The sequence below is a fragment of the Nipponia nippon genome, unplaced genomic scaffold (genome assembly GCF_047370975.1).
Source record: "Nipponia nippon isolate SJK-2023a ecotype South Korea unplaced genomic scaffold, ASM4737097v1 scaffold_1, whole genome shotgun sequence".
Lineage (NCBI taxonomy): Eukaryota > Metazoa > Chordata > Aves > Pelecaniformes > Threskiornithidae > Nipponia > Nipponia nippon.
The window spans coordinates 55,585,379-55,612,199 of record NW_028262290.1 but is presented as its reverse complement, the minus strand read 5'-3'; the positions used below and the strand labels follow the sequence as shown (position 1 = coordinate 55,612,199).

Sequence of the window (26,821 nt, the reverse complement as noted above, 5' to 3'; positions counted from 1 at the left end):
CTGCACAATCAACCTGTATTATAACAATATGAAAGCTTTAAAACCGATATAACAGCATATGCAATTGGGGGTGGTACTGCAATCGTAAAAAACAAAACAAAAAACCCCATCACCATGAATTTAAAATCTGCTTTTAAAATGGAATTTAACTCCGGTCTACACCAAGATTTATATATATGTGTGTGTATATATATATCAGCTTGAAATATTGCATTAGTTGAACTTACTCCGTACAGGAATTAGAGACCCATTACATCTCCATTCCTGGATTTCTTTCTCTCTTTTTTAAATGCACTTATGCCTTTGCCACAGAAGCAGCCGACAGCATTTTCTACAAATTGGTATATAAAGCCATGTTTCACTTAGGTTTTCTCCTCTTAGGGATCCTGTTACACTTAGCAATGATAGAGAGGAGTGACATACCTTAAGAGTTCAGATTTCTTTTTTCCTACGTGATTGCCAAATTCTAAAGCAAGTAAAAAGTACAGCGTTATTTGTTATCCTGGGTCTAAGACAGTGTTACATGAAAGGGTTTCAGTACATGACAAATGAAAAAAAAAAAAAAAAACCAAAAATAATTTAAGGCATAATGATTGTATTTGCTTAAAGAACGTATTTAACTATTAATTCTACAAATTCGAAATCTCACCTCTAAAATAAAACTCTTTTTGCAAAAAAAAACCACTTTCTTGGCATTACAGGAAGAAAAAAAGAGTTACTCTCAGGTATTTTATTCTGGACATGTTAACCACTACCGTACAGTCTATCTTTAAAGGCTCTTATCTAGAAGAGATTACGTCACAGACTACATCACAAATAATGAATACTGTGCAGGTTGCCATTTATCTCTGTTTATTCACACGCTAATTTCCTTCACTGTGGCAACAGGCAGACTTGCCAAAGCCATTTGCATTCCCACTGATAAAGTGGGAATTTTGCTTCTCATTCTTTTAAAGAGACTTTTTCCAAGCCCCAGAAGGAATTGGTTTTAAATCTTGTACTACTACGGCTATTTGCTACATCCTACGTAGTTGCAACCTGTATCCACCTTAAATATAGCAGAAAACATCCCTAAATCATTTAACCTGTGTACATAATGAAGTTAACATACCTCCCCCATGGAACTATATATATTTTTTTTTTCCTGTGCAGTCCCATGGAGGATACTGTTTGCTATACCTACTTTCCAGTTCTAGTCTGCTAGAGATGCATTAGAGATATTAATTTGGGCCTGATTCATGACTGAAATAAGCCCTCCAGTTTCCATGACTCACAATCCCAGGAACTAGATTGTCACTCAAGAGAGCAACAGGGTCAGTTTTTTTTTCCAAGAAGGAAAGCATAAGACTCTAATTAACATAAGGGCTTGACAATGTGCTTAAGTACCATTCAAGAAAGCACTTAGATACTTACTTAATTTGGCTTCAATAGGGTTAAAAATTGAGAAGGTACATGCAAAATGTTTCTGCATGATGCTTTCTGGAGTTCTGAGTTCCTGCTATTGCAGGAACCTGACATTTCACAGCTTATTTAAAAATTGTTAATTGAAATACCATTGTATTAATGGATACAATTTTCAAAAATACCTAAGTGATACAGAAATCCTAGAGTTGATTTCATGAGAGCTAATTTGTTAACAAAGTACAGTAGCTAAAGACAGCAATTTAGGAGCCACAAGCTGTAAAATGATATTGGCACATATATACTGTGCATATTAGTAGAGCATCTGAACTAACCCTTGCCCTGAGAAGGAAGTGCTAATTAATTCAGCAAAACTCAGACTCCTAAGTCCTGAAACTACTTTTTCCAACAATATTTAGGCATTTCTCAGCAGACTTGTAATTCCCAAATTACCTAGAGCAAATGAACCATGCAGACCCATATTCAACACCATTCAGTATGGTGTTTTCAGTTAAATTTTATTCAATGGTGGCTGGTGGTCTATAAGAAAAATTAAGGCTTGGTAGCAGTGCTTAAGCCAAAAAAGTTTGAAGAACACAGACTTAAACTCTTGAAAATTTTTTTCAAGCCCAGAATTTAATCCAGATGTTAAATATTAAGGCCTGTGAGCGATTCTGAAGGGGGAAGAGGGATAAATAAGTGTTTTCACTGCTGTGAAAGGGGAACGAGTACTTACAAGTATTTACAATATGCTGCAGGATAAAGCAGAATCAAACAGAAAGCAAACTAAAAGATAACAAATGCTCTGCACCTTTCTTCTTCCTTGACTTTCTCTTACCTTTAAAGCTTCTAGGTTGAAATTTGGACAGGATACCAGAATCCTCCAGATTTCATTACATGTTAGTCAAACACAAACTAGGGAACTAAAGTGACATTTTTTTAGATCATGTCACCTTTTTTTTTTTTTTTCCCCAATAATTTTAGCCTGGTATCCTCATGACCCATTCTGCTTCTCCGTGCTCCCCATGGAGATGTGTCTCTCCCCTCTGCATCTTTCAGGGATGACTCCCGAGCGAACCTCAGGCCGCCATTTGCAGCCACTGCTCTGTCTTTTTGCCGCTGCGGCTGCCCCCTGCCAAGCCGGGCCTGCCTGTTGGGAGGACCGAGGAGGCTCCCGTCAGGGCCGTATCCCCCCACAGAAAGGGTGAGCAGCCAGGAGTCCAAGGCAGGCGCAAACTCCTGCCAAAGGAAGGCAGGGAGGGAGGGAACCCAGAGTCCTCCTGTGGGAGGAGGGATCCTGTCCCTCAGGCCTGCAGGGAAGGAAGCAGGACGCCAGCCAAGCCCTTCCATTGCACCCACAGGGCCTGCAGCCTACAGCTCAGACCGGGAAGGGCGGCAACATTACACATGGCACGTTCACTGCCAGCCCCTTACCCATCCTTCCCCGCTCCTAGGATGTTACACACGTTCTGCTAATTTAAAAAAAAAAACAAAAACCAATCCCCATTTCAACTGTTTATTTCAAGTAATGGTTGTTGGGATGCTGCTGAGCAGCATGAAGAGCCCCTTACCGGCCCCCCACCGGAGCAACCCATCCCTGTTCCAATGCTCTCTGCAGCAGGGAGGTGGAAGCTGACCACGGCAATGATAGCCACAGCAGGGTTTTACTACAAATATGCCTTAGCGCTTCTGCCTGTCATTCATCATTAACGTACTTCACATCAACAGCTTCTTATTTCTTCCCCCCTAATATTACGAGCAAATTGCTATGTACGAGCAGGCAGCCTTAAGCTGAGCCTCGTATCTAGGTAACCACAAAAACAAGCAGTGTAGGCAATAGTTTAAGTGTAGGTATGCCAAACCACTTACAAAGTAATGGTTCTGTATTTTTAACATTTAATAAAAAAATTAGTTTCCAAACTGACTTATATTTATTGTGTCTGACTGTAGTTTAGTTTAAGTTTGACTAAAATATGACTTAAAGTCTCAATTCCATTAAACTTCCTTCCCTTGACTGCCAACAGGAACCATTTGAATGTATCTTCTGAAGGACTACAGACCTTTGTTGTTGTTACTTTCAAAGCCTGTTTCACGTAACCAAATAAGCTATACTTCAACAGCATTTTATGAGACAAAAACCTTCAAAAATATTATGAAACATTATCATAATGAAACAGATTACTTTAAAATATTAAAGGAAAATGAAAATCCTAAACTGAATAATTGCTAGACTCAATTACCCTTTACAATATAATAAATACTTTGTTTTTCATTCAGACTACAACTTGGTGTCAAAAGCAGGAACGCAAAGCATAGTGACATAAATTCATTTTTAGGCAAGCAACAGAATCACTTGGCTTTACTGGAGACACTGTAGCATTTGTTTTCCGTTCTCTCATCTCACTTGTTGTCTTCTTATTTTGCCTAATGCAATTATTTTACTTAAAATAATTTTGATTTGATTTACCAAAACCAAATTTGCAACACTGCAGTTCCTTCTGGAATTTTTGCTGTGATCCTTTGAAGCCTGGCTACCTTACTTTTGCGAATATTTTTAAGTGGTTTAGTGGTGAAGCTTCAAATAAACGAAACGTATACCAAATTTTAAAGACTTATCTGCAATCAGCCCAAGAATATTGTGCCAAGGAAATAATATCAGTGGCAGAACATACCCAAACTAAAGACTTCACTTATAGCCCAGATATTTTTTTTAATCAGCTACTATTACAAGTAATACCTACAACTCCAGCACTTAGCCAAGATAAAAATAATATAGCCCCCATTTTCCAGTGTACTTTGTGTGTGTTAGACAGTACTTTGTATATAGCAACATCCAGACTCCAAGCTATATATTGAAACCGAAATGGAGATGGAAATGAGAAGGAAAAAAAAAAAAAAAAAGAAAAAAAATGGTGGTAGGTATGGTACTGCAAATACACTTTTTAAAATTACTTTGGAAGTTGACTTGTTTTGAAATAGATGCCTTCTCTTCCAGCTTCCTTAAGAGTCCTAAGTCCCTTCTTCAGAAAAGCTAGAAAATAAACTATAAATAAAACCACCCCTTACAAAACGCCCACTCTCTGAAGCACGATGAAAAGCCCAGATCCTCAGGCAAACCGGATTGTTTGCTACATCTGTTGGATTAATCTGAACACTGAGCACTGCTCACTCGCAAACACTTTGTTACACTTGTCATATTTTTCCAAGTCATCTGTCTTCTGTTCCTTCTTATCACCTGCTGAACACAAGAGGAATGTTGAGAATAGTCTACTAAAAAGCAAACGCACACTTAATTAGCAGATGTCAGCAATCTCTTTCACGTCGCGCAATTATGGATTTACAAATTTAGAGATTAAGATTTAAGAGCACATTGAAAACATTTGAAATAAAATTCTTGTAAACATATTTCTTGAAGTGTGGGGATATTTTAAACAAATATTCTGAAATGCCTGCTGAGACACAGAAGTTGCTATGTGAAGGACAACAAACAGCTATGTACTGAAGGCCGTTTATGCACAGTATGAATTATTTGTCATGTCAAAGAAGCTGTCCACTGCTGTTTGCATTCTGTTTAAAGTTTGCACTAACTTTTGTAACTAAAAACGTCTGTTGAAAATTAATCCTCTTTTTACTCTCTTATGTAAGTCTCTAGAGATAGAGGGAGGGGTTAATCATTTTAAATGTACTTCTTTTAAAAAGACAGAAAACTTTTCAGTTAGGCAGCAGCAGCATCCATTTCATAACACTCGAACTTGATTTTTTGTGCAGACTATAACTCAACAGGCTTCGCCGTATGATGAACAATTAATAGATAAACGCATCTAGGCTATTCCTACTCTTTGCTTATCATTTTGATAAGGCTTGTCATGATATAGGAGGTAAAACTCACTAAGCTTTAACAGAATGTAAGTTAATTTCCTGAAAGAATAATGCAAGGGAGATTTTTATTAAATCCTAATTACTTCTACTTCATTATCACTTCACTAGGTGGATTGGCTGATATCATTACTGTAATGGAGGTCAGTGAGAATGAATCAGTCCAGTCTTACAAATATACTGCTTCCTCTCATCTTTTTATTATAGTCCATCACCTTTTCTTGTATTTCAGTAATAAAATTCACAGAGGTCATACTGGGAAAGTGAAAAAGCAATGACTGAAAAGTGTCAATGGTAGACAAGCTCTTACTGCCTTCTTTTAAAAAACTTCATCCAGAACTTCCTCTAGTTGTAGGGACTGGCAATATTGCTAATATGAAATAATTTAGCTTTCAGCCTGGTTTGGCAGATGAGAAGAATGTGTTATGAACCTCCTTGTTTTGTCAAAAGTCAGGGGCAAAAATTCTGGAATATATTCTGACAATGGCTACTTCAGGAGTGACGTACGGCTTTGCAAGTCTAGCTCAAGCAAGTAGACAGGAATAATCTTGAACTTCTGTTTTCTCTAGAATCCTCTTTTTTCCTCAGCCAAATATTTTAAAACAAAACAAGATCAGCACTAAAACTAACTTAAATGATTAGAATTTATAAGCCTGATTCACTGATTTAAAAATCTTTACACTTGATTAGAAAAATTACTGTCTTGATACCCCCGAGTAAATTTTTCATCAGCAGTAGTCCGTAACTACTGTTTTTCAGTCCTTCAGAATAAAAAGCAAAGGAGGAAACAAATGCCTAAGAAAATAATAAAATCCTATAAAACCTAATTCCTTTAAGAACTACAGTCTGTAAAAACGATATATTTTTATGAAAAGCTAGGATATCTAAGAAAGGATTTTTTTTTTTAGTTTAGCTAGTTCATTATGTTGTTGTTATTATTAACAAGTACTGCTGTTTATTTCACACCTACAAAAACTAGTTTAAGACTCTCATAGTTTATGTGCCTAATTCTTTCTTTAAATTTCTGGAGTTTCTTGTCCTGCCACACTCTACCTAACTTCTTTGCTCCATCAGGGATGCCAGACTCATCAATCTCTGGTTTCCTCCTGGCCATCTCCCTGTGTACCTTCCCTCTGACCCAACATTCAACAGCCCACTCCCTCTCTTTCTTCAACTAAACCAGTTTGAAAAACCACTCAATATCTTAACAGGCTAAGAAGTTAATTGTTGAATTTTGCTGTTTCCTCCGCCTTGAATCCTGATTCCTTAATTTCTGTTAATGGGGGCCACAGATATCATAATTTCTAAAACCGTAGGTGGATTGTATACATAAGCATTTATACTGCCCGGTTTGTCCCGACCTGACCTCGTGGGTACCAGGAAGATTGCTACAAGATAGACGGAGCCTTTGAACTGAATTAGAAGTAAGAGAAACTATGCAAATAGCAACATATACCTGATGTAAACACACAATCAGGGTCATAAAGCTATAGAAAACATTCACATCCTTACATCCATCAGTTATCTATCTACCAATTATGTGTCCTAAACTACACATGAAAAGCATTCTCTAGATGAACTAATTTTAATCCTGGATTAAACAACAAAAATAGTATTTCATACCTTTAAAATCTCAAATCATTTTTGATGATCATGGCAAAACAGTGGTTGAGCCAAAATACCAGCACTTCAGTTATTCTCTGTAGTATTCTTATTATTTCATGGCAGCTAAAAAGATTTCTTTTTTTTTTCTTTTCAAGAGTAATACACTAGTTCAGCCCATTAAAAAAAAAAAGGAAAGAAAAAGAAAAAAAAATCTGAAAACACTGAAGATTTTCTGAGATGCTAGTAAAAATGTTGCTTAAGGGTTCTCAAATGCTGAAGCAAATCATTACCAGGAAATTACTTTTTAATCAAGCATGAGGAGGAAAGCAGGAAGTATTTTATTCCCTACGACAATATAGCACATGCTTAAACAGTTAGAAAACATTGTTTGCACTTCAAGAGAGACCATATCCCCAGAAATAACTATGATTCTCTAATACTTAGCTTATATCCACAGGGAGATTGAAACTCATATTTTCCCATAGCTTACCTTTCCTTACAAATTTCCAGCATAAAACATGTAGTCATTCTGCTATTATTTATGATTTTCCATCTGTCTCAGCTAGGACAGCAATTATAGAATAGCTATTTTTCCTTTTACACTACTCAACTTCGGTTAGTAAGGTTATCAAGACCTAGAGAGAAACCTGCAATCTCCAATCCTCCTCCACCTTTCTTTTTATTTTTTCTAATTGTCTGAGGATAAGGAGGAATGGATACTTAGTACTGTAATTACTTAATAATGGTTCTGATACTTAAGTAGCACAGATAAGTAGTATTTTAGGGTTGGATGTGTCAGGAAAGCTCAGCTAATACGATAATGGAGTAATATAAACATGCACTATTTTTAAAAAATAGTTGGCATTTTAATAGAAAATCCAGTGCAAATAATTCTGCTGAACAGTCTACTAAAAGCTCTATAATTTATATGCTTTCCCTTATCCTTCTGCTTTGTTCTTCCATAGATCTTCACACAAACATTTTGCAGCTTTTAGCCTCAAAATGGTCAAACTGATCCTAGGCAAGAAGAGATTCCCAAGTCTTGCAAATCACCACCAAGGATGCTGAGAAGTATGACTAGTGCCCATGTACACCTGCACGGTGCCTCAGGCTCTAAAATCAAAGACATGGAAATGGAGAAAATAGAAATTTCAATTGCCAAAGAAAATCTCTAGCCCTTCAAAAGCAATCTGCACCACCTGATAATACTTAGAAATTTAAAAAATATATATTTAGTACTGTTGGCAAGCAATATCAGAATACTAACAGTTATGTATGACTGCAAAGTAAAATGAATCTGGAGAGAAACCCTCAAATTTGGAGCACTTGACACAATGCTCTGTCTCCAGGTAAAGGCTGAAGAGGTGTAGCTCAGGCTTTCCGAAACAAAAGTCCCTAAATAATAAGAAGGACTTTTGCCAGCCTTGCACTAATATAAGGAGAAATTTCACCTGAGTCATCTGAGAGGATATGCGGGATACCACATGGCCTCATGGTTGTTATGAGGTGTTACTCCTTTCTGGAAGAACATTTTATATTCTTGGATAAATAAGAGTACAAATTTTATTACTGCCAGCTAACAAGAAACTAACTTATAAGAGGGCCACGCTATTTGCAGCTATTTTGCATGACAAATGAGTCTCCCAAATAGTCATCAGTGGTGAATGTCACTTTCCTCAATCCCTGCCCTGTTTTTCATACTTACAAGCTTTTGCACTAGGTATGCAAGAAGACAGGCATGAAACAAGGACAGTAATTGCCAGTTCACACAGGACTGAAACAAAAATGGGAACATGGCATCCACAAAAATGAGATATAGCATTCACTTTGTTCTGGAAAGTAAAGCAAATAGTAACTTTTTAGTCATGATTACTATGTCCTTGATTAATTTTCTTGCTTCTTGAAAAGCAGAACCATACTCCTTGTGTAATATTAAGTTCAAATACTTAGGTTACAGTGTACGATTATTTATTTGACAGGTGTGTTAAAACCAAGCCCATTGAAGCTGTTTATATGTGTTTTACCATTTTATTATTATTACCTGAAGCCAGAAGCAGAAAGACTGTTTACTACACAGTAATAAGCAATATTTGGCATTAGCAGGCGTAACAGATACAGAGGTCATCAACCTGTGGTGAGGGCATACACTTTTATTGGTTGACTCACAGGAAACATCTTGTTACTAACACCTTCTTCTGGGCTTTTTTTTCCCCCTTGTTTTAATTAAACCAGGAATAAACTGTTTTCCAGTTTTGCTAAACAAACAGAAAAAAAGATCGTGCTGACAAAAGGAAGAAAAGGTCTTTTCTCAGGAGGCATTTCTTAAATGCATAACCTTCAATAACCTTTAGTTTCTCTAGGTATAACATGAAATTTTGTTACCGTCAAATACAATTGTTTTTTGAAATGGGCAAAGAATTGTTTCAACTATTAGCGATACACCATCTATTAAGTAACGTATCAGGTAGAAACACAGAAGCTAGGCTAGGAAGCATTTCAAGGCCTACCTCTGTAGCCAAAATTACTCTTTAAGCCACTACAGACCAGTACTGCTACTGAAAGTGGTCCACACATTTCTACTGTGCCTTCCTATTTCTGTCCTATGACGCTGCACAGTAAACCAAATCAAGGACCCAGCTGATTTTCTGTTTCCTCTGTTGTTTTTTTTTTGTTTGTTTTTTGTTACTGCTGGAGATGTGGGAGAAGGTGGTGTCAGGTCCCCAAGGGCACTACCAGGCCATACTGTCCCACCCATTTCAGCTCAGCCCTGGGCCGTCGGTCCTTGCCTGGCGATGCTGGAGGAGTGCCCGTCTCCAGCCCTGTCTCTGGCCCCTTCTCCTTTGCATCCTGCCCTGGGCCCCCAGCTGGTCCCTGGACCTGGGGCTCTCCTTGGATCCCACTAGCAAGATGTTACTCCTGTAACTGGCTCTGTCGGCTGCATTTAGATGCTGTGGGACTGTGCCCCGTCTGTGAGGACACAGCCCGTGCTGGGGTCACCCTTGGCTCCCAAATCCCCTTCTCCTAAGCAGCAGCCAGCCCTTGCTGCTCCCTAAGTGGGGAAGGAAGGTGTTGGTCAAGTTAATATCAGCACATGTGAAACGACTACCTAAAAACTAGGCTTCAGCTCAGCCACAGGAAATAATAATGTATGTACTTCCTCTCCAGTTGTACAAATCTCAGCAAGAAATGAAATCCTATGAAACACCGATATTTAAAATATCACATTTATTATATGAGAGAACACTTACCGAATCAAAGAGCTATTGCTTCAGGTCTTCTGCAAAAGCAGTTACAGCAAAGTTAAACACTTCCATCACGTTTTAAATGTTTGCAGTATAACAGGTAGAGAGGCACTTCTCCATGAATTTCAGTGAGAAAACTGATGCAAGAAATCTGTCCCTACCCTGACAACCATTGATTCTTTATCTATCTTAAGCAAAACCATTATGGCCCTCCTAGGTCTCATGCTAATGATAGACCATGAAAACTGACAGGGATGAACTGATACAGTCTACCTCCAAAACAGTGTGGCCCATTACATTTCTTTCAAAGGATGATCTCCTAGTACACGAAAACAGGAGCTGAAAGCATAGCATGATCTTGAAAGGCTTCTAAAAGCAGCAGCTATTCCACTCCATTTCAAAACACTGAAGAAAGGTGTTTCAGGATTAGAAAAGTGAATTCATTTAACAGAACCCAGAAAGACCTCATTTCAACTTTAAATTGCTTTAGTAAAAAAGAAACTACCAGAAAATATACAAAAGAACTGCTCTGGAAATTTTAATATGCATTAGACTTAAATGAATGTTAACATGCAGTCTTCCAACATCTTACTGGATATTTTATTTTTGATACGTCTCTTGCCCTCCAAATTCTGTTCCAGCAGCTACCAATTCTACTGACCACAGAGCATGATTTATTGACTTGCCCCACTCAGACCACAACATGATCTTCGTCTGCTTATCTAGCACAGCTTCTTCTGACTCTCATCACAAGATAAAAAGGGACAACATTTATTAATTGGACAGTGTCTTGAACTAGACTTCAAGGCTGATTGTTGATGGACAGAGTGCTCAGTAAAACAGAAAATTAAGAAATTTGCCTGACACCAACAAAACCAACCCAGTATCTACCATGAGACCATACAATGACTACGTACTACTTCTATTTTTTTTCTTCCAAGCACCCTTTTCTAGATATATCTCTTGTATTTGTTCTTCCCCCCAGCCAATCTAACTGTATATGTGTACTGCAAGTGTCTTGCTTCTGATCTAATTTCTTACACTTAAAGAAAGGTTTCAGAAAAAGCTGATTTACTCATTTAAAAGTTTCCTGCATCCTTAAACAACCAAGTGTGGTTTTATAATATGATGTAGCTAATTAAGAAGGCTTAAACTCCAAGAGGAACCTACCCTTGAGCACTAGGTTTGAGCAACACTCAGCTCCTCTCCTCTCTCTATTAAAAAGTACAGCAAAATACAGAGGGGAACTACCGGAACCTCAACTGTGGCAATATTAGGTTGGATCTGATGTCAGCCTGTTCCAGCAGCTGGCATCTTGCCTGTGGTAAAAGAAAGTGCTTTGGAGATAGGGGCTACAAACCCTATAGCAGGCTGGCCTGAGACAATCTGGACTCTGTGTTAGCCTTTGACACTGTCTCCCACAGCATTCTCCTGGAGAAGCCGGCTGCTCACGCCTTGGATAAGTGCACTCTGCGCTGGGTTAAAAACTGGCTGGACGGCCGAGCCCAGAGAGTGGTGGTGAATGGAGTCAAATCCAGTCGGCGGCCGGTCACGAGTGGTGTTCCCCAGTGCTCAGTGTTGGGACCGGTCCTGTTCAGTATCTTCACTGATGATCTGGATGAGGGGATTGAGGGCACCCTCAGTAAGGTTGCAGATGACACCAAGTTGGGTGGAAGTGTTGATCTGCTGGAGGGCAGGAAAGCCCTGCAGAGGGATCTGGACAGGCTGGATCATTGGGCCGGGGCCAACTGCATGAGATTCAACAAGGCTCAGTGCTGGGTTCTGCACTTGGGTCACAACAACCCCATGCAACGCTACAGGCTTGGGGAGGAGTGGCTGGAGAGCTGCCCGGTGGAAAAGAACCTGGGGGTGGTGGTTGACAGCCGCCTGAACATGAGCCAGCAGTGCGCTCAGGTGGCCAAGAAAGCCAATGGCACCCTGGCTTGTATCAGGAATAGCGTGGCCAGCAGAACTAGGGAGGTGATAGTGCCCCTGTACTCAGCACTGGTGAGGCTGCACCTCGAGTCCTGTGTTCAGTTTTGGGCCTCTCACTCCAAGAAGGACATCGAGGTGCTGGAGCATGTCCAAAGAAAGGCAACGAAGTTGGTGAAGGGTCTGGAGAACAAGTCTTATGAGGAGCAGCTGAGGGAGCTGGGGTTGTTTAGTCTGGAGAAGAGGAGGCTGAAGGGAGACCTCTACACCTACCTGAAAGGAGGGTGTAGTGAGGTGGGGGTCAGTCTCTTCTCCCTAGTAACAAGCGATAGGACGAGAGGAAACGTCCTCAAGCTGCGCCAGGGGAAGTTTAGGTTGGATATTAGGAAAAACTTCTTCACTGAAAGGGTAGTCAGGCACTGGAACAGGCTGCCCAGGGAAGTGGTTGCGTCTCCATCCCTGGAGGTATGTAAAAGCCAGGTAGACGTGCTGCTCGAGGCCATGGTTTAGTGGTGGACTTGGCAGTGCTAGGTTAACGGTTGGACTCGATGATCTTAAGGGTCTTTTCCAACCTTAGTGATTCTATGATTCTTTTCCTGACCTCTAGTAGTAAAAAAGAAAAGTTTTAGAGAGGCAGAAATGCTAACACTCCCAGCTTAGTGACAAAGCCTACTAAAACACTATGCAACCATATGGTACACACAGCTTTATTGCCTTGAATTTTTTCCTTTAGTAATTTGTGTGGTAACATTTAATATCTGTTATATATTTAGCACATCAATATTTAAATATTATGCTACCTCATTATACAATTATTTGTATGAAAGTAGTTAATTCATTGTTTCAAAGACTGGAATGGTTTTGGTTTACTGGGATTTGGGTTTTTGGTTGTTTTTTAAAGAAACCTAATATTCCACTCTCATTGACTAAAAGTAATACATATATTTGGAAAGTGCTGTTGTCTGAGTGTATAGAATATTAAGACATGTAGTGTGTTCCTTGTAAAAGAAACAAAACCCAAAAAATCCTTCTCTTCTCCCACAGGAACTTCAATAAAATTAAGAAGTACATTCCCATCCGAGTCTCAAAGTAAATATTTCAGGGATCCTTACAAACCATTTGGAACTGTAAAGTAAAACTACATGTATGTTTCCTCAATGTAACAGAGCTATAAATATAATCCCCCAAATTAAGGTAAAATACAGAACAGGCTACTCTTCCTTTGCTGTTGCTGAAAAAGGATGTGAAGGCAGAGGGAGAAGTAATAAGAGAGCAGGAGAGGAAAGAATGACACAGAAAAATTATTTTATCATGTTCTCTTCATAAAAGTTTATCATTATTTTGAATTACAAGCAACTTATACTTACAAAATACAGACCATCACAACTTTAGTTTTGAGCATTTGCATATATCTAGCCTAGCATAAGAAAATGAGGCCTAGGTGAAGTCAATGGCAATGATGGACAGGACAACTGTAATTCAGCTTAGCCTCTAGTTGGATACAATGTATTACTAAAAATTAACATGTTGTTCAAGTTTTAAGTATGCTGTCCTCACAACTTCCATCAGGAAGTTTTGTCTTATTATAATAAAAGATTTCTCTTCCAAAAAGGCAGTTTAAATTTACTTAGAAATTTCATTTCCAGCAATGAGATTTGGCTCTTTTAAAAGACCACGAGAATATTTGAGGCAAAATGCTTTTTGATACCATAACAAAGAATGTACTGAACAAATAAAAACAGTAATTATACTTTTAATTACTGTGCTATAATTAACCTGTCTTGTATAACAAACTTCAGAATTGTCGACAAAGAATATCAGATGAGGGCAAAACTTGGTGTCTTCTGCTGCTATTTGCACTTAATTAGCAACCCAAAAATTGCAGAAAAATTTTATCCGTTTCTAAAAACATGCTTTTTCACAATTTAATCGTGACATGGAAAGAAGCATGTGATATGAAGCTTTGTATTAAATATTGAAGAACGCCTTGAAAAAAAGCAGACTGTAACATTATTTATCTTGAATGTAAGTAATGCATCTGTGCGTGTGGAAGCCAAGTGAAACTGAACCTCTTCATGTGTTCGTTTCAAAGTAAAGGCAACTACCTTGCTCAGAACATCCTGTGGCTCAGCAGATGTACTGAAAATCAACATGGTTATATCCAGTTGCTAGTCAGGCCTTCTGGAGTTGGAATACATGCAGCCATAAATATTAATGAGTGTGCTTTTTTAGACCTATCTTCAAATGTTCCATCAAATTTTCTTTAAATGAGGAAAAACATAAAGGAACACATTTTAATAGGCAAAGCAAAGCTCAGGCAACTATTAAGTAAAAAAGGATATCCCAGAATCCTTTAGGGAATTTGACAGTCTGTGCTTCCCTAGACTCTGCATCATTGATATGCTAAAATGCACACCAACAAAGCTTTAGCTAGGAAATGAATCTGTGAAAAATAATAATACTTAGAAAAAGCATCTTGAGTTAGAGGTGGCAAAGAGAGAAATCTGGCACACAATAACAAATACAACAGCTGATGCAAAACGTAAAGTCTGTGGCCAGCGGATTCAGCAGAATTTAGAGAGGCGCTATGAAGACTTCCTGACCACAGAAATCTCGTGCACTTACTGAACTTAAAGCAGAAGGAAGAGAGAATTAAATTCTTGCAAATAAATATATTCTCCCAAGAAGTATTATGGCACATGAACTGTACAGAATAAGAATGAGAACAGAATCCTGAAGAAACAAAAACCCCAGAATCTCAAAGTAACAAAAAAGAATAAATCTTTTGGCAATTAAATTTTGCTTTCATTCCAAAGATCTGTCATTTAACAAAGGTAGTACAAAAATTAGGACTTCTATTAGGCTTTAGCCTTACAATAGTATCGAAAGGCTCTTAAATGGCAAAATAAAGGAAATGCGCAGCTTCATCATAAAAACAGCCTACCTATTAGCACACAAAATAGTGGCCTCAGGCTACATAATTTCAAAGACTTTTCTTCTCAATATGAATAAGATTCACCCATGAAAGAAACTAGACAACCTGAGATTATACCAGAGCATTTTCATTATTCCCTTACACAGGATAGGCTCTATTTGCCAAACACAAAAGATAAATAGCAGCACTCTAGTCGGTGAAGCATCATTGCAGTATCAATTTTTATTTCCATATTACAGGTGGAGAACTAGCTTTTCCAAAAGAGTATTTTCATTTGAATGACAGTGATATGGGTTAAAAAAAAGATCTCAGAGGAGCTCTTTCCTGGAACTTTAAAGGCAAATTCATTAATGGGAAACAAACCCACAAAACTTCTTATTTATGTCTGGATAATTTCACATGTGCATTGCTAAATATCTTTCAGTAGATCATAACAATTATAGATTTCATATTCCAGAAATATTCAACTTTGGAGAAGATTTTTTATGACCCATTTGCTGTTGAGTCAGAACATCACTGCTGTTTAGGGAAAACGATCTCTACCAGCTATAAAGGGGAATAACTTGACAGAAAAGGATGAATCTAATCTGAACCTTAGTACTACAGAGAATGTCAAATCTTGGAGTTAGAGGCATTTCCAGTATATGCAGCTTGAAGAGGAGGAGGAGAAGAGAATGATGAAATTGAAGGGGAGGCTGGACAAGGTTAATTGACACAGATGTGTAACACCAGAGAAATACTGTCATCCTGCTGGTGCTGTGCAGCTGTGAAGACTACACCTAATATAAAACCATTTTATACATGTAGAAATCCTAATGATTGACTTCACTGGTGAATACACACCACATCCAAGGTGTGTATTCCAAGGGCTTTTTCTTTTTTCTTTCTTTTTTTTAAATGAACTTTGCTTCTTTATACACTTGCACAGGAGGTAAAATGAGCTGGTTTAATACTTTATGTTAACTTAAAAGTACAACTGCATATAGACACACTACAACAATTAGCATGGGTAATTTAAATTCAACAGGCACTATAATATGCCCTTGTAAAACATAGTTTTTCCTTGCTATAACTAAAATAATAATAAACTTCTTACTAATTATATAATTATTGTTACTGCTACACTAAAAAGCAGGGAAAAAAAATCTGCCATGCACTCACTGAAGCTGCTTACATTTTGCAAGCCATGTAAGTAAAATGCCAGAATTGACATTTCTCCAAACAACTTTCTGCCTTCACAAACATGCCTCACGCTAAAATTAAACATGGCAAGGAAAACACCACAGCACATGTAACACCTAAATATCATTGCTGAAAGATATCGCATCTCTTTAGACATGGTACATCAATTTATTCCACTGCAAAATTTCAGGGCCACAGGCTGCCTTAAATTTCACGTAGCACACTGAGCACTCATTAAGAGAACTTGATGCTGCCGCTGACCAAGTCTACTCTAGAACATGATAATTTGTTGTTTCAGGCACATAATCATTGCCAGTGCTGCTACACGATGAGCTTCCAGAACTCAGGTAGTATCTTCACATTGTCCTGCATGGTGCCTTTTGGACTAATCAGCTCCTATAGGCACTAGCTCAACACAATATCCCACTGATCTCCTCAGAACAAGATCCTTATCAACCCAGCCTAGACCTTTCAAAGGCTTGATGTGTGGCTGCTAAATAAGGGAACCTCACAAGGAAATGCCAAGGAAAGCAGCAAGTTTTACATCCCTTTCTTCAAGCACCCTGCTACCTTCCAGAAAAGCATCATTCCCTATTTGGGATACAGAAGAGTTCAGAATCCTCCTCTGTAAGCCTGTCCTCTCTTTCAGCTCCTTCTTGGGATACCACTTGGAAGAGATCATGACACCATCTCTTTAAGTAGCAGTACAGTGGTAGGATCCCTTTCTGAAGATGTGAGAACCATAGGGTCAGTGCTGTCTGCCACTCAAACAGTAATTAACATTGATTGCTATTAACTGAAAACGACTAAAATACTGTAGAGGTAAAAGACTGGAACCAGGGCCCTGCTTCTCTTCACCTGCTGTTCTCCTCCCAGAGCCTTCTCAAGTGCCTGATAAATCTTGATTTCTCTTCTACAGACTGATTTCTCATGTTCATTTCTCTTCTGCAATAGCCCGTGTGCAAAAGGAGGGCTAATGGCCAACTTAGGTCCTTATCTTGGGGACAGGGTCATTTCCTTACAACTGAAAGACGTGAATTTAAAAAAGCTTCAGAAAGGAGCATCTCTAAGTCCTCTGAGCAGTGGTCTGATCAGACAGGTCTTGCAGAAAAGAAAGAGCCTCTTTAGAAAATTCACAGTCCTCCTCCTTTCTTTCTTTTGTGGCTTTCAACACATGAGAAGTAAGAGAATACATTAAGGATCATCCCATTGTCACCACGTGTTTGATATATTTCTTGTGCAATTGCAGAAGACAGACATTCTGGGAAGAACATCTGACTCCTGAGTTCAGGCTGGTGCCACAAAGCTCAGCTGCATACGTACCAGGCACTTGGAGGACTCCCCTTCATTACAGTGTGACTTCTACGGTGCTTAGGTGCTTCCAGAAAGAGGTGACAACGTTCCATTCTATAATTCTATCGAGGAGCTTCCACCATCATTGTTTTGAACTTGTGCACCTTAATTTCACTGTTATCCTATTGCGGGTTTCTATGCGCCTTTTTGAGTCTAGGTCTCACTCTCACCTTTTTCTGATCTGAAAGTGTTTGGGGTGTTGGGAAGAGCTGAATGCCACAACAGCAACTAATGAACTGTGACATATATCCTGCCCAGTCATGCTCCAGCAGAAAAACCAGAACGACACAAGAGTTGACTGTGACACTGAGGAGAGATAAAGGCTGTAAGAGTACAGGGAAATCAGGAACTCAGATTTGGCAGAAGGACATTCCTCCCCTCTAAGGTAAGGGGAAAAATGAAATAGTAAAATTTTAAGTAACAATGCAATCATATTTTAACTTAATGCAAAATCATAGTATATGAAGTTACTGGTGAGAAAAGTGCCTCTGTAGCTTCCATGTTCTAATATGAATATGTATGTACCAAAAAGTGCTTTTCAAATCTCTATCATGTGAGAAGCACAGAACTGTGATCAACTGCTTGCATGCAATTATCACAAATATTTGATGTTATTAGCTGCTGCAACATTATGACTTGGATAATTACCTGCACCTGTTTTCTCATAATTAAATGGCTGTGTACATCATTAAATTTTCAATGAGGTCCAGACTGCATTTTTTTTTCCCTTTGTGCTACTGAAATGCAGTTGATTAGAAATGTTGTGACTTCTAGATGAAGAATGTATTATTTCAGCTGGTGAGGGAAATAACTATATTGCTTTAACACCGAGAACAAAAGTACTGAGCTCTTTAATTCAACTCATGGAATTAATGAAAGCCTTTTAATTGCTTCTTCTCTGACTCTGAGTTCTGCAAACATATACAAGGGAATTAAGACTGTGTCTGATATGTTGGGAAATCTGGTTCTTCAAATACAAGAGAACTTAAATACAATACAAAATAGAATCCATCCAATTTGCTTGTGTACTAACCTAGCTCCACAGCCACATTTGTCACCTGTCGTACTGCCACGTGACTGTCCTCAACTTGGAAGCGGAAGTTCAAAAACTGTAGACATATGGAGACACTTGAAGCCGCACTGCAAGCAGAAGTTCTAGATGGCTCTACGTAGTCTCCTAAATGTGCTGCTTTTGGCTGAACCAATTACCTTCATTGAAAATTTGTTTATGCCCACACGCTAAACAAAGAAACATCACTCTGCAAAATTTTAGACATTTTCCAGTACACTTCTACTGTGTTTCAGATTTTAAAGTATTACATAGAGCATTTTCCTACATGGCTTGATTAAGGTTAATGAAGTAATTTAAACCACATAATTCTCTGGCAAAAGGAGGAAGACAAAGGGAGATGCTAAAAATACATTGTTCTTAAACTCTGTAAAAATATCGGTTTGGTCGGAATAAGGGCCTGGATTTTCACACTGATGGGGAAGTAGCTTTCTTTATCACTGCCTTGTACTTCAGAGTAATTTCAAATTCAATCCAAAGAACAAGTACTCCGTGAATGACAGGTTTGCCAAATAGCTTTCTGATGCAGCATTTAATGACCTCTGCCTCAAATCACTCAAATCAATGACTTTTTGGCCGCTCTTACTGTAGTCACAGCTCGAGCTGCTAACAACATACTATCAGTCATAAATGCTGGCCAACAAATTAAGTGCTGTAAGAAGGGATGAAAAAAATCTCCCATAAATCTAATTGAGACAAGAATTCCCTTCTTTAATTTCAGCAAAAAGCCTTAAAATAATATGCCACGAAAATGATTCCCTGAGGAATCATAACGTTTGCACTCCTAAAGAGGAGTGATGGAGTCCATCTCCAGCTCACTGGCATTTTAACTGTGACTATGACTATGATCTCGTCGTACAGAAGAACTGTCTTAAAAGATAAACTTCTAACTCAGGAAATAACTGACTTAGGCCCTGAAATGGAGGCAGTCACGTTACACACTTTAAAGCCTGTAGATGCAAGGAAAGGTTTTGATCCATTCTTTATTAGTTTCTAAAGGGCAGGATGGATGAGAAGAAATCTAATGGGATAAGCATGAGACTGAAAGAAAAGCCCTGAACACTGCAAGAAATTAAGAGGCTTTTTTTTCCAGTACATTAATTACTAAACAAGAAAAAGCTCATTTAGGAATACTCTGATTATTCCCATTCCTCCTGATCTTGCAATGCAGTGAGTACAGCTCCTAGAGGAGCATCTTCAGACTCACTGTTTATTCACAGTCCTCACAAGCTTTTTACTGGTCACAGCTTTTCTGGAATTGGCTAAGTATTTTCATTCTGCAATAGAAGAAAATAACCAGGCAAACAAGCGTAGCGTAGCGTAGCGTACTGTAGCGTAGCGTAGCGTAGCATAGCATAGGTTATGTCAGTTGGAAGGGACCTACAATGATCTAGTTCAACTGCCTGACCAATTCAGGGCTGACCAAAGGTTAAAGCATGTTGTTAAGGGCATTGTCCAAATGCCTCTTCAACACTGGCAGGCTTGGGGCATTGACCACCTCTCTAGAAAGCCTGTCCCAGTGTTTGACCATCCTCTTGGTAAAGAAATACTCCCTCATGTCCAGTCTAAACCTCCTCTGGTGCAGCTTTGACCCATTCCCACGTGTCCTGTCACTGGATACCAAGGAGAAGAGCTCAGCACCTCCCTCTCCACTTCCCCTCCTCAGGAAGCTGTAGAGAACCAGGAGGTCGCCCCTCAGCCTCCTTTTCTCCGAACTAGACAAGCCCAAAGTCCTCAGCCACTCCTCACAGGACATGCCTTCCAGCCCTTTCACCAGCTTTGTTGCCCTCTTCTGGACACCTCCAAGGACTTTCACGTCCTTCTGACATTGTGAGGCCCAGAACTGCACGCAGTACTCAAGGTGAGGCCGCACCAACACTGAATACAGCAGGATAATCACCTCTTTCAACTGGCTGGTTATGCTGTGTTTGATGCACCCCAGGATGCAGTTTTCCCTCTGGGCTGCCAGGGCACACTGCTGACCAGCATCCCCAGATCCCTTTCCGCAGGGCAGCTCTCCAGCCACTCCTCTCCCAATTTATATTTGTGTCTGGCACAACCCCACCCCAGGTGCAGAATCCAGAATTTGTTCTTGTTAAATTTCATCCCATTAATCATTGCCCAATGCTCCAATCTACCCAGATCCCTCTGCAAGGCACCTTGTCCCTCAAGAAAGTCAACAGCACCTCCCAGTTTGACATCATCAGCGAACTTGCTAATGGTGCATTCAACTCCTGCATCCAGACCATTGATACATATACTGAACAGCACCGGCCCTAGAATTGAGCCCTGAGGAACACTGTCAGTGACTGGTTGCCAGCCAGATGTAGCCCCATTCACTACAACCCTTTGAGCCCTGCTGTTCAGCCAGTTCTTCACTCAGCACGCTGTGAACCTGCTCATACCACAACTGGACAACTTGTCCAGAAGGATGCTGTGAGAGACAGTATCAAAAGCTTTACTAAAATCCAGAAAAACTACATCCGCTGCCTTCCTTTCAACCACTGGGCAGGTAACCTTATCATAGAAGGATATCAAATGAGTTAGACAGAACTTTCCCTTTGTGAACCCATGTTGACTGTGGCTGATGATTGCATTATTCTTTAAATGCCTTTCAACAGTACCCCATATAATTGTCTCCATAATTTTTCCAGGAACGGAGGTTAGACTAACAGGTCTGTAGTTCCCTGGGTCTTCCCTCACACCCTTCTTATAAATTGGAATAACATTGGCTAGCTTCCAGTCAGCAGGGACCTCCCTAGACTCCCAAGACCTTTGGTAGATGATTGAGAGGGGTCCTGCCATAACATAGAATCATAGAATGGTTTGGGTTGGAAGGGACCTTAAAAATCATCTAGTCCAACTCCCCTGCCATGGACAGAGACACCTTTCACTAGACCAGGTTGCTCAAAGCCCCATCCAGCCTGGCCTTGAACATTTCCAGAGAGGGGGCATCCACAGCTTCTCTGGGCAACCTGTTCCAGTGCCTCACCACCCTCATAGTAAAGAGCTTCTTCCTTATATCCAATCTAAATCTATCCTCTTTCAGTTGAAAGCCATTACCCCTTGTCCTCTCACTATACTCCCTTGTAAAAAGATAATCTCCAGCCTTCTTGTAGGCCCCCTTCAGGTATTGGAAGGCTGCTATAAGGAATAACCCAGCTCTCTCAGCCTGTCCTCACAGGAGAGGAGCTCCAGCCCTCTGATCATCTTCATGGCCCTCCTCTGGGCTTGCTCTAACAGGTCCGTGTCCTTCTTATGTGGGGGGCCCCAGAGCGGAACTCAGTACTGCAGCTGGGGTCTCAGGAGAGCGGAGTAGAGGGGCAGAATCACCTCCTTCGACCTGCAGGCAACACTTCTTTTGATGCAGCCCAGGATACGGTTGGCCTTCTGGGCTGCAAGTGTACATTTGCTGGGTCATGTTGAGTTTCTCATCAATCAACACCCCCAAGTCCTTCTCCTCCGAGCTGCTCTCTATCCATTCTCTGCCCAACCTGTATTTCTGCTTGGAATTGCCCCGACCCACATGCAGGACCTTGCACTTGGCTTTGTTGAACTTCACAAGGTTTGTGCAGGCCCACCTCTCCAGCCTGTCAAGGTCCCTCCAGATGGCATCCCTACCCTCCAGCGTGTCAACCACACCACACAGCGTGGTGTCACTGGCAAACTTGCTGCGGGTGCACTCAGTCCCACTGTCCATGTTGCTAACAAAGATGTTAAATAGTGCCAGTCCCAATACCAACCCCTGAGGAAATCCGCTAGCTCCTTCAGTATGCTGGGATGAATCCCATCAGGCCCCATGGACTTGTGAACATTCAGCTGATACAGCTGGTCCCTTACAATTTCAGTATTCACAAATGGAAAGTCACTGTTCCCACACTTGTGGTCCTCTGACTCAGGGGACCAGGCAGCCCAAGGTCTATCAGTATTATTAAAGACTGAGGCAAAAAACAGATTGAATGCCTTCACTTTTTCTTCATCCCTGTTAGTCAGATGACCATCTTCAACAAGTATTGGTCCAATGTTTCCTGTAGACCTCCTCTTGCTATTAATGCACTTTAAAAAGCCCTTCTTGTTATCTGAAACAACACCAGCCAGTTTCAACTCTAATTGAGCTTTGGCCTTTCCCATCTTCTCCCTGCATAAGCAAACCACAGCTTTGTACTCTTCCTGCGAAGCCTGACCTCGCTTCCACAGATTGTGCAATTTCTTTTTCCTCTTGAGCTCCATGAGGAGTTCCCTGTTCAGCCAAGCTGGTCTTCTGCCCCACTTGCTATACTAGCAATACAAAAATGATATTGTTACTTAATACAAGCCCGCTGAAAATGGAGCAGAAACTGCAGTGGTTTCAGCAAGACACCCATGGCAGAGAAGGTACCATAACATAGCCTTCAGCACTGAGTCAGTACCTAGTGGACCCTGCGCTAAAGCATGTGCTACTTCATTTATATTACTACGGGAGTCCCAAACTACCCAGGTTAAAGTGTCCTGAGGTACATTTACATGTCTCGGGCATATCCCCAGGAAAGATTTACATTCTGTGTGGTCTTTTCTGAACCAAGAGCCTCGACCAGAGGTAACTGAATTTTTCTTTGACAGACCAATATTCCAGTTGAAAAATGCCAGTTCACCAGATGGTAATGCAAAGGTAGCTGTCCTGAGTCCCCGATAAAATACTTTAATCATTATTTAGCAGCTTTACAACATGAAACCCTTTCCTTCTCTCCTGTTGGGATTCTCCTATGTCATCCAAAGGAACTCCTCATGAATGCTCAAGGGAGGGAAAACAAACACACAAACAAAACCCCAGTTATTCAGTGTACTTCTACTTTTAATTTAGCAGGGAAATCTGAAACAAGATTCTGATGCACTTAACCAGCAGGATAGTGTCTGGCACTATGGGTGGAAGATTGTAGGGAGACTGAGTTTCCAATGTGTAACAGTAAAACTTTGTAATCCTAAACATTTTTGTTGTCAAGAAATCCATTTCAAACCCAGCTCCCGTGTCTAGTTTATTATGTTAGCTGTTTCTCAGCATATATTATGGCAGGTGTTATATATAACCTCAGCAAGAAATGTGTAATCACAGCAAGGGCTTGCTTAGCACTGTGTGGCACTACATGATATTACACAGAAATACCTCAGCAGTCAACTCTATCTTCCAGGTTGCTTCAAGAATACTCTGGTTTAATGAGACATGAATTCCAAGACCTTTCATATAGCCTCTGTCTGACTTCTATGGAAGAGGAGAGTTCCTCAAACACTAAAAAAATTGTAATTTATCATATCATCCTTTTCCAGTCAGACATCTTTAACAAATCTTTAACAACTATTGGTGGATTCTAACGTAGTGTCTCCCACTCACTTCCATGAGGTGCAGCATGTTCTGCGGTGTTGTACTCAAACATCAGAGGGCTGCTGGAATGCATAAGAAAACAGGACAACTGGTATCCTCCTCCTGGTAAGTTACAGTTATAAATACTAAAGAAAGCCTGTTGCTTCAAATGAAAATTTGAAAGTCAGTCATCTACATTGGCCGTTACCTCATGAACCACACTGTTTATATTCAAAATGTTTTGTTCTACAAAAGAAGAAAAAAGTGTAAAATGAAAGTCTCATGTAGAGAACATCTACAACAAAAGATTAAATAGATCATTAGCATATTAACCCCACCTTTTTGTCTGAAAGCTATTAGGCACGTAGGCAAAATACATTCAAATAACTTATCTAGTTGGCCTATTAAGCAAGCTAGGAACATTGTCCGTCAGTGATCCAGAATCAGAGATTCTGAAGCTGATTAATCTTTTACTTCCCTTTGCAAGAATACTGGATGCTCAGTATGTGTAATAAAGCCAGTATTTGTGCCAGGTGCTGAAAGCCGTAAGTCAGGTCAGAAGTCACAAAAATGACCGTAAGATTCCTGTAAGTTATCACAACAAGCTCAGACGCAGCTGGTGGCATTATTTTGGCTGTTGGAACAAATCTGTTCAGCACACTACTCACTAAGTTGCAAGGTATGTTTTTTAAAGTGCTAAGCCCTTTAGTGCTTGCGCTGTGGCCATGGTAGCACAAAGCTAGCTGGGTCCGTACTCCGGTGGTTTGCTTGGGCTGACCTCCATGTTGCTCCATATTAGCAGCAACTGATATTAGCTTACGCAGTTAATTGGAAACTGGCTTGAATGTGTCAACATGAGCTGGAGCTGCTTGCAAAAGAGGCATGTCCTTAATGCCTGCAGCTATTACCTGGATGTGCAATAAAATGCTAAACATGCTAGTGTTTCAGGTCTAGAAAATTCTACGAAAAAATTTAAATTGAACACAGTAAACAAGGTGTAGCTCCCACACCTTGACAGTAATTTATGTTATCTCTGGATAGCATTCAAATGAATTAAATAATGCAACTACTTAAAGTAATCTAGAAGAAACAGCACTGAATAAGAAACACATTTAATTCTCTTCTATATGAATGTAAACAGAATAAAAGTATCCCTGCTAACACAGAACACAAACACAATGCAGTGCTAAAATACACTTAATGATAAAATACTTGTCACAATGCAAAGTATAACTATAACTTTACATTTTAAGACACTGCAGTTGGCCATAATATTGACTTGCCAAAGATCACTTTATTTGTCTTTTTAAAAGGATCACAACTCTTTTACACACAATTAAGCAACAATGTACATTTTTCACACAACTACTTCACGTTCTATAATATTAAACACTCCTTTAAATGAGTACCTTGGTTTATGGAGTATCTGCCAGCTATGCGTGTCTGCTAACTAGGTATCAAAAGGCCATTTTAAACAATAATTAATATAAGCATTATATGCATTTTCTGCAGACACTGCATAGACATTGCTAAACATTAAAGAACACTAGATATTCAGGATACAAATAACCATAGTAGGTCATTCAAAAAATTAGATATAGCCACGAAAATCATATATTATCACCTCAAACAGCACGAACAGAATCCTCATCCTGGCTTTGACCAGCACTGTGTTAAACACAGAAGGCTTCATTGCTGAAAACATCCTTTCAATGCACTGAATGGCAGCCTGTGAAGATTTGATTTATAATTGATTTTGAACTATTCTAAAATGAATGAAAGGCTGATGCCAGTGACTCATTGCAAATGCAGTGACATCCCTTCGGTAATATCAAACCAGCCACTGCATTGAAGAAAAATGATGCTACTGTCCTTCAGAAATCAACTGGAACTGTGAAACACTGTAGAAAGATTTTACACAGCGTTTTGTAACAAAATACATAGACGTGAACAGAAATTATATCCAGCAAATGACAAATAGAGCAGACTCTTGACAATACTTGCATTTCTTACAGTAATCTGTAAAATTCTAATTTTATCACTGTCAGTGACAAGACTCACTGTAGCAGTATATAAACTAACACAATGCACTCAAATATCTCAAAAATTCTGTTTTGATTTGAAGTTCGCCTGCTTCTCTGTTTTGTTTGTTTATTTGTTTTACTCATCTGAGTTTTCTCAACTCTTATCCTACTCATTCCTCAGACTACTCCAGATCCTACCTAACTCCCTGTTTCAGACCTCTAACCCTGCGTTCTCTTCTCTTCACTGCTCTCTGCCTGCCAGTTGTTCTCAATCAGTAAACTAGCATCCATCCATACACATGGATGTGTCCATATATATATTTACACACAAATTAATTCTTCAGTTGGTAACCAGCCTGCCTGTTAATCCAACCAACACCTCTGTTGCTCTTGGTCCTTCTGTTCTTCCCTTCTAGGACACACCTCCTAGGTGTCAGAGAGACGGCTTCGCTGCTGCAGTCTCACACACGCAGCCTGCATGCCTTCTTATAAACATCTCAGAATAAGCAACAGTTTGGAGTTTTAATGTAAAGTACCAGCATACTCTGTGGGAACACCACAATGCCAAAATGCTGACAGGCCACAATGAACTCGATAGGACATGAGCATAAATGGGACTATGGAGAGAGAGTAGGGCAGGCATAGAAATCAAGATCTGGGATCAACCAAAAATCAGATTAAAAATGCAGGAAGAACACCTCCAGAAGACTGTTTATGTTTATTTGCATTATCATAGGACTTTGGAGCACCAAACAAGAACTGCTGGGTAAACAGAAAATAAAAAATGGAACAAAAGAATGAGGTAAGGAAACAATACTGATCAGAACAGTGTGAAGGGATTTAGGCACAATTTTTTTTTTTTTTAAT

General features: G+C 39.7%; 1 protein-coding gene across 11 annotated transcripts in view; it reads right to left on the bottom strand.

Annotated features, from left to right (window-relative positions):
- The window catches only part of PTPRM (protein tyrosine phosphatase receptor type M), a 499,983-nt gene that overhangs the window by 353,596 nt on the left and 119,566 nt on the right, over nucleotides 1–26,821 (bottom strand). The window lies entirely within an intron of this gene.